Here is an 18975-nt window from a genome sequence, read left to right as displayed (position 1 = left end):
GAACTGTTATACAAAATAGAACGATGCTTCTAATACTCTTTTCACAGAGGAACAGAAGTGTTCAAAAGTAAAATACAAGGGCTCAAGGTCACCTGTACAAATATTATTTCTTCATATGTCATCTTGCAGCTTATTTTCTGGGACAGGTTCTGCGAGCCATATTGACAAAAATGTGTTGCGGAATATCCTGGCCATGGGCTGTTGTCATAAGCATTTCCAAATTGCTGTATCTACAAAGCACTGAATTAATTAGGCATGATATATTTTTGGCATGTGACTGCATGCAATGTAGCATAATGTCATGAAATCTACCAGGCTGAACTGCACTGTTTGCAGAGGTGACAGTCTCATGAGAATATCAGAATAAGTCCCAAATGCGTGCAATTTACCTTGAAAGTAAACTGCTGGCTCTCAGTAATGCAACTTCTTTTCCCTCCCTCTTTCACAATAGCCAAGACTGATAGGTTGGCTTTTTCCTTGTTACTTCCCCCCCCCTCCCCCCAGGCCTTTTCTTTCAGATCACACTTTGCTGCACAACTTAATAAGAAAGAATCAAGTAACAATGTCCCAGCTAAACTCCCAGCACCCAGCTAACAAACTAGAAATTAATCTGAGTCAGTTACAGTGTAATAACCAGAAATTGCTGAGAAATTTAATTTAATTTTTTTGTATGCCAGTTTTAAAATACAAAAAGGACATGTATAGACACACCCATGAATATATATGTATTTATTTCTTATGGCTATATCTCTGTTCATGCAGTGTGTTCTTTTTTCTTCTTTATATAATTTTTAACAACTTTTATTAAAGTTACTCCAGTGTGTACAGTGTTTAGATGAAATAATCTAGTCCTGGCCTGTATCAGGAATCATGGGGCCAGCAGGAGCATGGAAGTCATTCTGCCCCTCTACTCAGCAATGGTTAGACCACACCTTGAGTCCTGTGTCCAGTTCTCGGCACCTCAGTTTAGGAAAGATGTTGAGTTTCTGGAACATATCCAGAAAAGAGCAACAAAGATGGGGAGGAGTATGGAGCACAATCCCTGTGAGGAGAGGCTGAGGGAGATGGGGTTGCTTAGTCTGCAGAAGAGGAGGCTCAGGGGAGACCCTCTTGCTGTCTACCACTACCTGAAGGGAGATTGTAGATAGGAAGGGGTTCGTATCTTCTCCCAGGCAACCAACACCAGAACAAGAGGACACAGTCTCAAGCTGTGCCAGGGGAGGTTCAGACTGGATGTTAGGAGGAAATTCTTCACAGAAAGAGTGATTGGCCATTGTAATGGGCTGCCCAGGGAGGTGGTGAAGACACCATCATTGGAGGTATTTAGGAGGAGACTTGATGGGGTGCTTGGTTGCATGGTTCTGTTCATTAGGTGGTGTTCAATGATAGGTTGGACATGATGATCTTGAAGGTCTCTTCCAACCTGGTCTGGTCTATTCTATTCTATTCTATTCTATTCTATTCTATTCTATTCTATTCTATTCTATTTTGTTTCATAATATAGTTGTATATTTTTAATAATTGCTATTTCAGGATGGTGATCTCAACAGTGTGATCCCTGTAATTTGAAAATTATTTTTTCAACTGGTGAGTTAATTCAGACTGTGGCTCTATGACCATGGTACAGAGCTGGTGATAAACTTAACTGCAGTACTAAATTTCACACTAATTGTTCCATAGAACTCTATATGAAAGATATCATTCCTGACATAAATATCCCCTTAGATGTTGAATTTAAGAAAAGGAATATTTGGATGATAGGTTGGACTCGATGATCTCAAAGGTCTCTTCCAATGTGGTCTATTCTATTCTATTCTATTCTATTCTATTCTATTCTATTCTATTCTATTCTATTCTATTCTATTCTATTCTATTCCATTCTATTCCATTCTATTCTAAAATTGATTGGGTTTTCTAAGTGAATACTAAACCTTACAAAATGTTATCTAAAAAATATTAATCTTTATTGTACATGTACACAATAACCTGCATTTCTAATGGAAGTTGTCATCAGACAATATTTTTTACAGGGATATGTCAATTCTGAATAGAATCATTAATTGGAGTTGTCAAAGTAAATTGTTTTATCATCCTAATTCGAAGTGATAAATGTTACATTTTAAGGAAGTAAAAATCTTTCTGCATTGTTTTACAGAGTAGGAAACATCTAACAGTCTATGCAACACGTTTTTTAGTGCATTTCAATGCAGAATATGAATCATTCATATTTCAAGCTGAGACAAATGTTGAAGTAATGACATTTTTCTAAAGAATGGTTATTTTGTTTTCCTACTAATCAAATTGCAGTTTACTTCTTCTAAACTACTGTGATACCAAGACTTGAAAGGGTTCCGTGTGAATCATACCTTAATTCATACTTTGACTCACGCTAAACAGTAAGGCTCATGACATCACTGCATGTTTTTACTCTTGCTGTTATTATTATTATTAATAGCAGGAATGAAGAATAGCAGTCACGTGCACATTTTTCTGCTATTCTAATCAAATGTGACCCTTGCAAGAACAGAATGAGAGAAATAGATGTACCAGATGCACAATTCTTACACAAGTAAATAATTTGAAAGCGCTGTTTAACATGTAATAATCTGCTATTAAGTCCACTTTGTATCTGTTGCCAAGGCTTTTGTTGTATCTCAAACTTTTTGTTATGCATTATGATAAACTGTCTCATGTACAGAAATATGAGTGTATGACATGAAAAAAAAAATCCAATGCGTAAAACTTGCAAAAACAGATAAGAGTGCAATAAGGGCTGAGAGAGCATTAAGGGCTGGTTTCATTGACACAACAGAGGTAATGATTAAGGGAGTAGAATATCTTCCTTATTTGGAGAGACTGAGGGAGCTGGGGCTCTTCAGTTAGAGAAGAGGCAACTAAGGGGTGACCTCATTAATGTTTATAAATACATAAAGGCTGAGTGCCAAGAGGATGGAGCCAGGCTCTTCTCAGTGATGCCTCAATGACAGGACAAGGGGCAGTAGGTGAGAGTTGAGGCATAGCAAGTTCCATGTAGACATGAGGAAAAATGCTTTCACTGTGAGGGTGATGGAACACTGGAACAGGCTGCCCAGGAGGGTTGTGGAGAGGAGGTGGTGGAGTCACCATCATTGGAGGTGTTCAGGAAGAGACTTGATGGGGTGCTTGGTGCCATGGTTTAGTTGTTTAGGTGGGTTGGATTGGTTGATGGGTTGGACGCGATGATCTTGAAGGTCTCTTCCAACCTGGTTTATATTATTATTATTATTATTATTATTATTATTATTATTATTATTATTATTATTATTATTATTATTATTAATAATAATAATAATATTCAAAACCCACCTGGATGCATTCCTGTTTGATCTGGTATAGGTGATCCTGCCCAGGGATTAGTCTAGATGATCATTCAAGGTCCCTTCCAATCTCTAGCATTCTGTGTAAAACAAACTGATTATTTTTTTTCCACAGTGCATTTTATCCTCCCTGAATTCATAAAACCATCTTTTTTTCTAACATATGGAACTTGAATGCATTACTAGCAGTGGCATGTCTCTGATAAAGGACTCATTCATTTAAAAAAAAAAAAAAAAAAAGAAAAGAAAATAAAAGAAAAAAAGAAAGAAAAAAGTGAAGTCTCTGTCACTTCTAAATAAAAAGCTTTTGTCACGGTTGTGAATGGACTATTGAAGAGGGAAATGAAATGTAATGACAAAGAGATACCTCTGAGCCAGGATGAACTACCATGATTCAACAAGAATTACACTAAAACTGATACTGATTAAATAAACATGTGTGCTACCTTTATTTTACAAAAGTTAGAGATTTAATCAGGCACAGAATTATGATACATAAGTTAAAAACTCACTAAGTGATGTATTTTTTCAGGTACTACCTTTAGGCACATTATAATTATGACACAGAAGACACTGAAGCATGAGACACTTTCCTCTTTTAACTGTGGATATCTAAAAAAAGGATTTTTCAAGTGAATCTTGTACTAAAAACAACAACAACAAAAAAAAGTTATCTGAGCCTTATGGAGGCTGAAGAGAATGAAGGAGTTGAGCATCTCCCCTATGAAGAGAGACTGAGATTCCTGGGGCTGTTTCGTCTTGAGAAGACTGAGAGGGGATCTCATCAATGTGTATAAATATCTGAGGGGTGGGTGTCAAGTGGAGGGGGCCAAGCCCAGTAATAAGACAACAAACAACAGGTTCAAGCTTGAACATAGACTATTTCACTTCAACATAAGGAGAAACTTCTTTACAATGAGGGTGACAGAGCACTGGAGCAGGCTGCACAGAGAAGTTGTGGAGTCTCCTTCTCTGGAGACTTTCAAAATCCACTGGGAAGCACTCCTGTGCACACTACCCTAAGTGATCCTGCTTGGGCAGGGGGTTTGGACCTGATGATCTCTTGAGGTCCCGTCCAACCTCTGATGTACTGTGAGTGTAAAACAGTCACCCTGGTGCAGTGAGTCTGAGTGACAGACCAAATAGTTCTCATTATGAAGAAGGAAACTAGGCATGGTTGGGGAAAAGACGAAACAAACAAACAGACAAACAACATCCCTCAGGTTTTTCAAAAGCTGAGTCTTGACAATTAAAAGGACAACACAGATATTGTGTTTGGAAGTAATATATAACAATGAAACCAAAGTTGAGGAAATAGATTGGTAGGTCATCATCAAAGCAGAAGCCATATAACTCAAGATGGTGATAAGGCAATGAGGAAAATCAAGAGGAAAAGAAAAACAAAAGGCTTCTTCAAAGGAGAAGCTGAAAAGGGACAAGGGAAATCCATGAGAGTATGGAGTAGCAGAAACCAATTAATATTTTCAGTGCTTTATTAACTCTTTTGTTAGATAGTATGTACTACCTCAGTGCAATCTGGCTATAATAGCCTGGAAACCACAAGATTATCAAAGTAATGAATATTATTATTGACATAAATCTGGGCATGAAAAACTATTGTAAGGGAAAGTTGAGCTGTCAAGCAAAGAGTAACTGCTACTTCTGTTTGTTTATTTTGACACATACACATTGGTATCTCTCTTTTCTACTACTATGTGCTGTGTGGTGCTACATGAATCCATTTTTGGCATCTTTTCTGTCAGATATTAAGTGGTTGTTACTATTTCATGTGCTTGTGGCTTGAAAGTGAATTGAGAGCATGCAGACTAGCTAGGCTTGGCTTGCACATTTACTCACAGATATGTTTGATGTGAGAATGACCTCTTTGCTTCACATCAGTCATGAGCAGGATATAGAATTCCTGCTTCTGTTTGCCTGAAATTCCAACGGTGCCTGGCAATTAGATGTCACTATCACCATGGTAACCACTTTGCCATTAATAGGTTTGTTGTAGGGGAATCATTTAAGCATGAGGGAGTGAACCAAGCCTAACACTCTCTCAAACTACCACCCTGGCCAGTCATGTGCTGCACTTTTACCAAGATCAAGACTCTGTTCTGGTGTGACTTTGATCATCTGACTTCATATCTAGCTTCTTTCTAGCTTTTTATAGCTGTACTGCTTAAAATGCACAAGGAGAGACCTTCCAGCCTTCCCTGAGATCTGAAATCCTAGTACAATATAAAAAAGTGTGTAATAGTTTAGTAACTGTAGGCTGCTTGTGAAAAACACAGACCAATTTGACCTCCTAGGTGTCCTGATGCAAACATTCCCATGTTAATCATCTGCAAGGAAACTTCTCTTCCATGCTGGAGTTCATGGAGTCATATGTTCTTCTGCAATGTAATTAAATGTATTCTGCTTTTGAAACTGGGTGTTGGCTGTATCCTTGTGTCATTTCTGGCTTGAGAGAAACATAAGATCGAACATCTTAGTTAAATTAAATAGGAAGAACTGGTGTTTTTTTCTCCCTTTAATACTAGCAATTTTTATTCTTCGCAGAGAGAGTTGTTAGCCTTTGGAATGGGCTGTCCAGGGAGGTAGTGGAATCACCATCCCTGGAAGTGTTCAGGAGGGGATTGGACATGGCACTTGGTGCTATGGTTTAGTAGTCATGAGGTCTTGGGTGACAGGTTAGACTTGATGATCTTTGAGGTGTTTTCCAACCTTATTGATTCTAGGATTCTAGGATTTTTTATTTCTTCTGAAAAATTTTACTGTACAGTTATACTAAGGATGCCCCTTTTATCATTAACCATTGAACTTAGCTTAAACTTCTTCAAACAAAACTCATATTTAAAGATTGTGCTTTGGATGCTTTCAAATTTGACAGGAGTTAGAAGAGCATGAACCTACAGGTGCTGAGAGAGCTACAGCAATCTAACAGCCACTCTCAGTTGAGAATTCTGACACAGAAGAAACATTTATACTGCACATAACAGTAACTCATCACAGGATTTTGTTTTCTAGTTCTGTAGCCATTTATCTGCAAACAAAACTATGACATTTACTAAAAGGCAGCACAGAAACTGGGACAGGTAGGAAACGCAAGGGAAAATCTTATAGGACAGCATAAGCGAACATACAGTGACTGACAAAGATAGTTTGGGCTCCTGATATGATTTGGATCAATTATCCTAAAGGCCAAAATAACTCTTCAGTTTCTGGAATAGCCTTGAAGGGTTCAGATTTTCATGCTGCTATTGAGGAAATACTAAAACCTGAGTAGTCATTGTCTATAGTTTGTCATCCACTTTGTTTAGGAATAGTTTTGGGAAAAAAAAAAAAATAATAGAGTGCCATAAAAGGTTAGTTAAGTATTCAGGTTAGATGTGTAGAAATGTGTAGAAAGGTTTCTAATCTAATTTAAATATGCAGTGATAGTTCTATACTTGGTAATTTACTTCTTTTTGTAACTCATCCCTTCGTGGTTCCTCTTTTGTATCAACAGCAAAGAAGCTAAGGTATTGCTGTTAAATTGAGTGAAACTGGACTGGAAGGATCTGATTTTGGGGTGTGATAGGTTAATTTTATTAATTTTAAAACTCAATTTAGATTTTAAAGGAAATTTTAGAGTGGGAAAGATATTTTTCTTATGTCTATGTTTATATATTGTTTAAAGCAAAAACGTATACTCGCCCTTATAAAGGATGGTAATATAAGCCCTATTTTTGCCTTATCTCCTTGGAGTTTTCAAACTACAATTTCAAGTTTTCTTAGTAATCCTTTTATTGTTTTAATCAAATTTTCTTTAAATCAGCATGAAAATTTTGTCTAACAGGGAGTATTTCAAAAACCCTCCACTTAAACTTACACCTAAATTTAAAACTTTGTAAGAAAACTATTATTAAGAGAGCTTAGTGAAATAAAACCTAAAACTTATTGTTGAGGAGGTTTGTAAAGATCATGCTGAGAAGTAGGTCAAAAAGCCCAGCCCACTGACAAGTGCTAGAGTTAAGGAATCTATTTATCCTGGTAGGTGACTACCTCTCTTCACTCACCCCTCCTGACATTTTTCTCTTATGTCATTTGGACATACTCAATAAGGTGATAAAAGGGGCAGACATTTCCTGTGCAGTGAAGGTAAGAAGACTTGTTACAGCTGAACAAGCTTGACTTCATATAAAGTGAAGCATGTTTTGAAAAGAGACTTGTGCCAACTAACTAGTTTGGAATACTTCCTATCTCACCTGCCAGACCTATTGGAAGAGGTAGTGTATCAATCAAGCCTTATCTAGGCTCCCATCCTTCCTTTGTGTTTTTGATGATAGAGCTAGATCTCGCTTCAGTTGTATTTTCTGAAGTTCGTATACATCGTATACATGACACAGTTACAACTAACACACATGGGGGCTGTAGAAGTAATACATTCTCACAAGACAGAACAGAATCAAATAAACTTCTTGTCTAGTCATGGAAATGAAAGCAAACTACTCTAGGATAAAAACACAGCCATTAGCTTGTCAGTAACTTAACTGATGGATCACTGCAAGTACTTAATATCCAGCTGAAAATCTAGGTGAGAACTCATGTAAAGAATCAGTTGCTTAAAAGCTGTGTTGAAGGACTGACAAAATGTGTCACTTGTATGTTTTATTGTGAATAAAGGGAGAAATACAACTTAAGCTCAGGATACATCCAACTTTTTATTATAGGTAGAGTAAACCAGAGTATATATACTCATGTAATCATAACTGATACAAAACTTTGCAAGAAATCATAATCCAAGGTTAAGATAGACATGTGGTGCATTCATGCCTCTCCTTGAATTCAGTGGAGATGGTCAGATTGCTTGTGTAGCATGCTAGAGGACTGTGGCCTAATACAGTTATATAATTTAATAGTTTGTAATCAATTGAATGTATTTTTCAAACAGCTTGTATTTTCATGTTGCCCGATGATTTTGTCCAAGTTTTCACTTAAGCCTATATGGCCACACAGCATTTTCATGTGCTGGACCTCAAACTGCTGAAAGCTTGGGTATTCTTGAAACTGTGCTAGTGCTTACAAGTTTTCTTTGTTGTTTGTTGTTTTTTTCTTTCTTTGTTTTGCTTCATTGTGTTATGTCTGGTTATTCCAAAAAAAGAGTGTTTTCATAGACAGATACAGAACTGAGATTTGGAGGTGGGATGTTGTCTCAGTCCAGAGAGGGAAAGAGACTCAGTTCTTTTGAATATTTCCATGTTGTGAAATTACAGGCACAAACAAGGCCAAAATATCAACAGTGATGCTATTTATTACACAAATAAAGTGGATGGATCACAAGGAGAGAGAGAAAGAATAGAGAGGGAGAGAGAGAAGAGGGAGAGAGAAGAGGAAAGGAATTATATTACCTCACCCCTCACCCCCCAAGATAGTTTGAGTCTGTGGAGGAAAGTTGTTGCAGCTTTGGCTGTAGAAGAGATGTTGTCCTCTAAGAAGCCTCTTCAGTTCCATGAGTTGCAGCAGGCAGAACGCAGGACACGAAGAGAGGGTTCCTCTTGGTCTTCTTCTTCTAGGCTACATGGTGATGTTTCCATTTTTCTTCACAGCAGGATTGCCCTGGGCTTTTCCTTCTCTCCTGTTTCCCTTCTCAGTGACATTTTCCAGGTCTTTTCCTTCCGTGTTTTCCGCCTCCTGTGTTTTCCTTCTACTGAGCCAGGTAGTTGCTCAGATCTTTTATACATTTTTTTAGGTATGTATATTCCAGATAGTATCGATAACAGTGGTCTCTGCCCATTTCCAGGACAGCTGCAGTCTGGTGAGAAATCCTTATCTATGCACCTTCCTGAAAATCCTTCCAGTGGTGATGCCCTATACACATCAGCTATTGTCTGGGCAAGCAGCAAAGGTGATTTTATCTTTGTTGAGTCACATCAGGAGAGACAAGATTTAGTCTCTCACAGCTGTGCAGATAAAGATCTGGTAATGTGCCCATTATTTGCATATCTTTTGTGATATGCATGATAAGTTGCTCAGGACCTGGAATGTGCATGTGCATTTTTTTCATTGTTGCAAAGTTATATTATCAGCCCAACTATATTTAACAATTACAGCATTAATTGAGCTTAAATTGAACAAACTCATCTACTCTTCCATTAAAGAATTAACTTTTCCAATTAAAGTTTAGTGTTCTTTAGTCTGTTTACATAGGCATCATCCTAAAGCAAATATAAGAAAAAAAATGTCACCATTAAGGCTTTTTGAAACACATACAGTGTCAATGTTATAACAAAACTGATTAGACAGATTTGTAGGGGAGGAGAAAAAAAAGAAAGTTCAACGTTATTTGTATAATGAAATAATTGTCAAGTTGCCAGCCAAGTTGTCGTCACTAATATATTGATCTTCCAATAGCTGTTGCCTGGGAAAGTCAAGAGTATGTATACATAAAATGAATTCTACTACAGAGCACATGCCTCTCTGTGCCTTTGTCAAATACACTAAGACCTGAAATCTGTATTTATGCTCCTAATTGAAAATATGGGGTGAAAAAAAAAAAAGTATTTATAATTTCCACATCATCTTCACCTTTTCCAATTAAACAAGGAATGGCAGTGATGCTATCTGCAGAACTCTGACTAATAAACCACAAAATGCAAACTGTAGGACAATTATTACTTTAGTGGAGAAGGACTACGTAAAATCTTGCAAGGATCTAATCAGTACCAAATGCAGATTTAATCAGCGAGAGTTAGTTTATCTTATTTGTTCATCTTTGGCACATACTAAAACATGAGATCTAGTAAATACTTGTAATGGGTAGGGGCAAACCCCCTCCCCACCACGCGCAGAAATAACGACTCAGACAAACAGATTGCAAAAGTGATGGAAGGTTTAAACAGAGAACAGTGAGTGTGTGCTAAGAACTAGAAACACAGTGATAAGGAGAACCCCAAAACAGACCCAGAAAGATCTCATCCCCACCTGAAAGTGCACCCAAAACCCCCAGGGCTCCTCCTTCCCCCCGCCCCGCCACTGCTAGGCTAGTCTCAACTGGCCAGATCTGAGACTGCCCATCGCCCCGTGGCCTTGGGCCTAGCCAGGCCCATGGCCGGGAGATCTCTCCCCCAGTTACCAGGTGGCGGAGAGGAAGGAAAGAGGAAGTGCCAGACCCCGCCATGAAACTTATAGTGGTGCAAGGGATCATGGTAGGAAATAACCTAATGTCCTGTGTCCACCCACTGGGCTGGGCTTCTGGACACAGGAAACACCCCTGTAGCAGAGGGCACCCAGCCCAAACTACGACAATACTGAAGACTTTTTGAGAATCAAGGTGGAAACAGTTACTGTAGGAATGTTCTATTATTCAATACTTACCTGTTTACCTGTTTATATTACCTTATCACAGCAATATCTGAGTGTCACAGAATACTCACCTGTATCATGCCCTTGAGAAGTGTCAATAATCTCATTTTAAAGATGGCAAATTATAAGCAGATTGATTTTTTTTTTAATCACAGATGACTTAAGTAAAATATAATAGTTAGTTGTATTGAATTTTTATCTCTAATACTTCAACTCATTGCTTAAAGAGTAGTTCACCCTTCTTTATATAGTTATTTATCATTAAATGTAAATCAAAGCATAAATGAGCTTGTAAAGGATTTACAGAATTTATAATTACGATATTAATAATATGAAAACTATTGATATTAATAAAAATATTAATAACTTTTTATTGCTAACAAATAAAAAAAACATATTAAATAGGTTCCATGTACAGTTGGAATATATATTTACAATGAGAATATATAGTATTTAGGCAAATATAACAATATTAACAATTTTAAGCAAACTGGGAGGAATAATAGGGAAAGAGAGAATCCCTAGGAGCAGTATGATGCTTGACTTGATGCAGTATGATGGGGAGACTTGATAAGAACCATTAAGCCAAAGAGGCAATGATTTAATTACTCACAGCTGATTCCACCCATGTGGGGAGTGCTGCTGCTGTGCATTAGCTGTTGAGGCTTTTGGGGCGCTCTCGTGCCCCAGCCTGCAGTGCTGCATGGGGTTGTTATGCCCAAAGTGCACTTGGACATGTTTAATGTCATGCTGTTGGACTCTGCCCATCTGTCCCGCCAGTCAAGGTCCCTCTGGAGAGCTCTCCTACCAAATAGCTGCACAGAATTGTCTTGTGGCCCAACCGCATCAAGACCTTGAAGGAGAAATTAGAAGCATGTATGCTTCAGAACATATGGATTTACTGAAAGTTTCTTGAAATAGAATGGAGTATAGTAGTAGGAATATTTGTGTTACTGAGAAGTTTATAAGCCTCTGTCCTCACTCTTTCCTCACAAAAGTGAAGCAAATGAACGTTACTCTTACCACTTTACAATTACAGAATAAAACTATGAAAGTTGGATTATTTTCATTTTGGACATTTAAAATGTTGATATCTAACTCCAAACTATTGCCCTAGATTTCCTGTATCAGCCTGTGTCTGATTTCACTGCGATATGAGTTATCCTTTGGCAATACCTGCTTCACTTCAGTGAAAACAGATGATTTTTGGAAAACAAACTTAGCAATAGGAGTCATATAGTTAAGTAACTAAGACAGAGAGATGAATGCCAGCCTAAATTTGAAGCTTACTCTGAGAACTAGGTCAGTGTCCTGGGAGGAGTAGTTTTGTACACAAATGTACAAAGTAATAATTACTGCAATGAAGCTCTTTTCTTCTCTATCTACATTAGATGGGGGGAAAAATAAAGAAAAAAAAAAAAAGTAAATCTCAGAGAGATAATAAGCAATTATCAGTGAGGAACAAGTTTAAAAAAAAAAATTATGTACAATCTCACAGAAAGAAAAATCTACCACTGTTGCCACAATTTAGATGATAAGGCCAGCATTCATTTAACAAGCAAGAAACCTGGCTGAAACAGTTTGAAACTTGTTATTTCTACTCCATTCTTTTATATATATATCTTTATTTGTGTATGTGGTAACTTACAAAATGAACCTCTTTATCTTTTCACTGACTACAGAAAAAGAATTGAGGAAGCTGCAGGCTCATCCTATAGTGAGACACATGATTTTTATTACAGATATTTAGAAATTAGATATTTAGGCCTGACATACAGATTCCTTCCCTAGCCACTGTGGACCAGCAAACATAATCTTCTACTTAAAAAGGACATCTAAAGCAGGTCTGACAAATCAACCTCTCAACATGCCTTTTTTGTGTCAGTGAATATGAAATGAACCTATGGGGACAAGCCCCAAGTTGATATAGGTGTCTAGAAGTATATAAGATCAGTTGCTGTATTGCAGCTAGCTGCAACGGAGTTAACCTTCCCCATGGTATCCCATACAATGCTGTGCTTTTTATATGGAATGGAATGGAATGGAATGGAATGGAATGGAATGGAATGGAATGGAATGGAATGGAATGGAATGGACCAGGCTGGAAAATACCTTTGAGATCCTTGAGTCCAACCTATCATTCAATATTGTCTAATCAAGTAAACCATGGCACCAAGCACCCCATCCAGTCTCTTCCTAAGCACCTCCAGTGATGGTGACTCCACCACCTCCCTGGGCAGCACATTCCAATGGCCAATCACTCTTTCTGTAAAGCGTTTCTTCCTACCATCCAGCCTAAACCTCCAGCCTAACCCGTAGTTAGTTGTAACACACTAGTGTTTTGACTGATGCTGAGCAGTGTCTGAACAGTATCAATATAAAAGTTGCCTCTTTAACCTAGAACTGGCAGACTGGGAGCAGGCAAGGCATTGTGGGAGTGACACAGCCAGGACAGTTGAACCAAAATGACCAAGCTGATATTCTATACCACATGACATTATCCTCAGCAATAGAACCAAGGAGAAAAGGAAGGGGCATTTCTTAAAAACATCTGATTTTTGAAGCAATTTTCTTGCCAGAAAGCAGCTGGACATGACCTGTTGATGAGATGTAGAGAATATACTTTTTTACCCTAATTGCTTTGCTTCCACATGCAACCCTGATTTGCTTTATTAAACTGTCTTTATCTTGGCCCGTGAGGTTTCCTTACTTTGTCCCCTGTCTCTCTGTTAAAAGAGTGATAGAGTGACTTGGTGGACACCATGTGGGCAGCCAAGATCTACTCACCACAGCTATCATCCAAAATTTTTCCCAGTTCCACTTAATTAAAAATCTCTTAATTTTCTTCAGCAATTTCCAATTTTCTTCTAAAAATATTTAGAATGTTGTTTATTGTGGTGCTTGTTCACTGCTGACTGAGGGCACAGTTGTACCAGCATATAGGGTGCACAGAGTGGTTGTGCAGTATTTAGAAGTATTTAATAGTAAACACACTTTAAGTGGTTTGGCTGATTATAATAAAAATTAAGGAACCTTATTTGTAATATAACATTTATTTTTTTATTGTAAACCAGCTATCAATAAAAGTCACAGACTGATGGAATATTTATTATTGGCCTTGCTAAATAAAGGGGGAAAATGAGATATCCATTGTTTATTTTAGTGAATGAAGGAAAAGACATTGTAAAAGCAGTATTATTAATGGCAGACAGCAAGAGTTGAAGGAGAATCTTTTTTCTTAGAAAGTGGAATTAACACTGGTGGGAATATGAAGTATGGAAATTTATTCTCCAATAGTATTTCCAGTCAGTCAGTCTTATTAGCAGAGATCTCAGAATCAGAAGGCTGAACTACAGCAATATAAACTACTATGTTAAAAGACTGAAATAAAGCATAATATGGTCTCACCCCAAGCTTGAATTAAAATTGGTGAAAATATCTTTCAGATATTAAAATAATAGGGTTTTGTTGTTGTTTTGGTTTGGTTTGGTTTATTTTGGTTTGGCTTGGTTTGGTTTGGTTTTCCCTCCATTTTATTACCATTTAGTTTTGAAATTTTCTGTACTTTATATTTTACCTTGGAAAACACAAAAAAATGGGACACTGTGAAGAGATATTGAAAAGTAGGAAGGAATGTTTCTAGCCTTCTTATACAGACAGAAACACTTTGATAATTTTAATATGTTTCAGATAAACATCCATATTTTTGGGTGCTCATTAAAGCTCTGTGAATAACTTGTGGCAAATAATTTAGTTGATGAATTTTAACTCTCTTCAGCTCACAAACTGTCCATGAACAGATTGTGATTTTCCTAAACCAGCTCATTATTCAAAATCATTCAGTGAATGTTTCCTGTGAATATTTTTTTTCCCTTTAGCTAGTTTGTGGCCAATGTTTGCAAGCAGTTAACTGTCAAAATGCTTTCCTCTGACATATAAATCCTGTAGAATATTTCTGCTTAGCTGTTTTAAATAAAACTATCAGAAATAATAGCAATAGTAAAATCCTATTCCCCTGTACTCAACACTAGTTAGGCCACACCTTGAGTACTGTGTCCAGTTTTGCACCCCTCAGTTAAAGAAGGACATTTAGACTCTTGAACGTGTCCAGAGAAGGGCAATGAGGCTGGGTAGAAGCCTCAAGCACAAGCCCTACAAGGAGAGGCTGGGGGAACTGGGATTGTTTAGCCTGGAGAAGAAGAGGCTCAGGGGAGACTTTCTTGTTGTCTACAGCTACCTGAAGGGAGTTTGTAGCCAGGAGGGTGTTGGTCTCTTCTCCCAGGCAACCAGCACCAGAACAAGAAGACACAGTCTCAAGCTGCACCAGGGGATGTTTAGGCTCAAGGTGAGGAGAAAGTTCTTCACGGAGAGAATTGTTAGCCATTGGAATGGGCTGCCCAGGGAGGTCACCATCCCTGGAGGTGTTCAAAAAGGGACTGGATTTGGCACTTGAAGCTATGGTTTAGTAGTCATGAGGTCTTGGGTGGACTTGATGATGTTTGAGGTCCTTTCCAACCTTTTTGATTCTATGATTCTAATATACACACTTTCCACTCTAAGTTTCAGTTTTGTGCTCAGCACTTGAAAATTTAGGACATGTTCTGCAAAAATCAAGCTTATTTTCTTATACATCAAAAGTGAGACAAATCCCCACATATTCAGAAGATCTTGAGAAGTTTCTGTAATTGCTATTCACTCCTTGGCTTCCTTTGATTCAGTGTTCACCCATTCATTGTGAAGGGGCTACACTAGCCAGATCACGAAATACAGGACATAGGAAGGATTCTTGCTGTAGCAGTAAAATCTTTTAAATGTTAACAAATATAGGCAGAGTAATTTTCCAAGCTCAGATAAAAAATTGTATCAAAAGTTTTGAGTTTGACTTTTATATTGTAATCTTGATGTTAGATTTAATTATATAAAGCCAATGCTGCATGAATAACCCCCTTCAAATTTTGAAGGAAACCCCAAACAGTATTTACCTCAGGATGAGACTAAAAGAGGAGGCACAGATACATCTTTCTGAACAACTTATGTCCTTGTATTGTCTGTGCATTCTCAATTTCCTAAAGTTGTTTAAATGTTTAAATTAAGTAATTTAGCTTTCTGACTATATGACTACTTTTATGTTAATAGCTCTTTATTGGGTTTTTTATTACATATTCTTCTCTCCATTATTCCATTAAATCCCTGTTTAGTTTGACTGCTTTGTGAAAATATTGTCACATATCAGTATTTTTTTATGAGCTGAAATCATGAAATATTAATTCATGTGGTTATATGAATCAGTAATTACATTTATCTGCAATTAATGTGAAAGGTGAATTCTCTAAACACAGGAATCAAGCAGAAACATTTCAACACCAGGAGGCCTCTTTAAGCAAATAATCAACTGAAATCTCTCTTTCTTAGCTCCTTTTAGGAGTGCTGATGCTGCTGAAGATTCTTTGATTCTTTCTGTGTCAGCTTTTGTCTCCTAGAAACCAAGAAAAATCATCTTTCATCAGATACTAAGAACCTTAATTTGCTGTACATTTGTCCTGGAAAAATGGCAGAGGTCAGAAGACTCAGGTTATATTCAAGTCTCTGTCCCTCTCTTCTGGATTCGAAAGGAAAAGGAAAGGGGGAAGAAGAAAGGAGGAAGGGTGAAGAGGGAAGGAGGAAATGGGCATAGGGGAAGGGGGAATGGGGAAGGGGAAAGGAAGAAGGGGGAATGGGGAAGGGAGAAGGGGGAATGGGGAAGGGGAAAGGGAGAAGGGGGAATGGGGAAGGGAGAAGGGGGAAGGGGAAAAGGGGAAGGAGGAAGGGGAAAAGGAAAATAACCCAACAGCATTTTGAAGTGAGAAAAAATATATATCTACTCAGAAATATGAGCCTATGGGGGCTGCTTACTTAATAGAACTATTTCCTTAGCCTAAGTAAAGGTATATATTTTTAAAACATTCACTGAAAGGATGACAGGAAGTCAATGAGTTTTTAAGTAGTATACTTAAATAAGAATCTACACTCCCTGAAGTCAACAAATATTTCAAACAATGAATGAGTGCATATTCTACTACTGTCTTACTGAAAAAAAGGGGGGGGGGGAAGAATGAAATAAGAACATGAAGAAAAATTATTTGTCAGGTTACTTCTCAAGGCACCGAAATCAATGATTTGTTTTGTGCTTCTGTCTGAAAGCAGAAGCCCTAACTTTCTCCCCATGAATTGCAGTTATCTGGTATTATTGACATATTCACAGGAAGGATGTAATTTAAAAAATGTGTAATATTTGACAATGAGTTTATTTAAGGGAGCTTTGGGATGTCAAGGGCATTTAGGACATTTTGCTTGTCTTAAGCTGTAGAATTTCAAGGCATGAGAGACTGGGAATAGATACATGTGGTCTTGTTTTTATTGTGTTTGATTTGTTTGATTTGTTTGTTTCTTTCTTTCTTTGTTTTGCCTACCACAATGAACAGTATACCTGTTTTCAATATTTTTATTCTTAGATTTCTATACCTGATAGTATTCAGTATATCTGTCCTCAGAAAGTCCCATGCTGTAAAGAAAGTCTACAATCTGTGACAGCTACTGAATCTTCAGCTTCCAGGTGTTTGACTTTGTGTTAGATTCATTATTATGGTGTTCAAGAGGGAGGAGGTGTTCAAGAGGGGATTGGATGTGGCACTTGGTGCCATTGTCTAATCATGAGGTCTGTGGTGACAGGTTGGACTCGATGATGTTTGAGGTCTGTTCCAACCTTGGTGATACTGTGATTATATAGTGCACTGGTTTAAGACAGATGGCTCTCACAAGCAAGCTCCTTCCCACCCACCCAGGCCCTAACATTGGGAGGGAAATTAACACAAAAAGCCCTGGGTTGAGAAAGAGTTTAATGGAAATAATACAATGTTCCTTAGTCTATTTTGCAGAAAAGAAAGAAAGAAAGAAAGAAAGAAAGAAAGAAATATACATAACAAGCAGCAGCAGAAGACAGTGAAAAACCAACCCTCTCGCCCCCAAGCCCATAGCCAGGCCAGATGAAAACACCAACCCCCCAAAAAACATTGAAAGAGGAGCAACAAGTGGAAACAGGAAGTGTTTCATGTTAAAATATGAACCTCCAGCCCCACTGTACTTTGCTCAGTGGAAAGAATGACTGATTTCATATGTTATGAATCTCAGTAAAATATTTCATCTCTGGCTTTTGGAACTATAGGAAAAGCTGACACTCTGGAATCAAAAAACCCCCCAAAACATCTATCTGTGGTTTGTTCAAGAGGGGATATGAAGTGTAGTTGCTCCCTTTCTCTACATGGCCAAGACATGATCTAATCTGGGGTTACAGGTAGGGTTTTATGATGTTTGGGGTTGGTTTTTTTTCAAGTGATTAAGGAAAACTAAGAGCAGCCTGTTCCTCTACAGCCAATGTCTTTTCTGGGAATGTGTTTTATCAGCATTTATCTCTGTATCAAAAATATCCAAACAATTACTAAGTCCTATTAACCTACAGTTATTACTGATTCCCATTAATAAAAATCTATTTGTTGATCTAATTGAAAAAGCGTTACAGTGGGCAATATTACTTTGAGCTCTATTAGCAAAGTCATTAGAAAAAGTATTTAATTTTATATGGATGACACAGCTACAAATAGAGAGGGAAATAAAAAATTCTCCATATACCAGTAAATTGCTTTTGGAGAAATCACCAGAGGGCTGGAGCAACTCTCCTATGAGGACAAACTGAGAGCTGGGGCTGTTCATTCTGGAGAAAAGAAGGCTCTGAAGTGACCTTATTGTGGCCTTCCAGTACCTGAAGAGGGCCTACAAGAAGGCTGGGGAGTGATCACTATCAGGTACTGATAGGACTAGGAAGAATGGAATGAAGCTGGAGGTGGGGAGATTCAGACTGAACGTGAGGAAGGAGTTCTTCACCGTGAGAGTGGTGAAGCCCTGGAATGGGTTGTCCAGGGAGGTGGTTGAAGCCCCATCCTTGGAGGTGTTTAAAAGCAGGCTGGATGAGGCTGTGGCCAGCCTGATGTAGTGTGGGGTGTCCCTGGCCATGGCAGGGGGGTTGGAACTGGATGATCCTTGTGGTGCCTTCCAACCCTGACTGATTCTATGATTCTATGATACATGTCAAGCTTTCCTTCAGAGGAACTCAATACAATTTTGAAAATGCATTATATGCCTGTATATATTTCTACCTTCCTCTTACATATATTACATGATATAAGGTTTTACTGATAGTAGATTTTTTAGTTTTATTTAATTTAGTATTTCTCATATT

Source organism: Melanerpes formicivorus, unplaced genomic scaffold (assembly GCF_026170545.1).
Source record: "Melanerpes formicivorus ecotype bairdi unplaced genomic scaffold, bMelFor1.0.p_v2 SCAF_44, whole genome shotgun sequence".
In the NCBI taxonomy this organism is placed as follows: domain Eukaryota; kingdom Metazoa; phylum Chordata; class Aves; order Piciformes; family Picidae; genus Melanerpes; species Melanerpes formicivorus.
Note: the sequence above shows the minus strand (reverse complement) of the source record.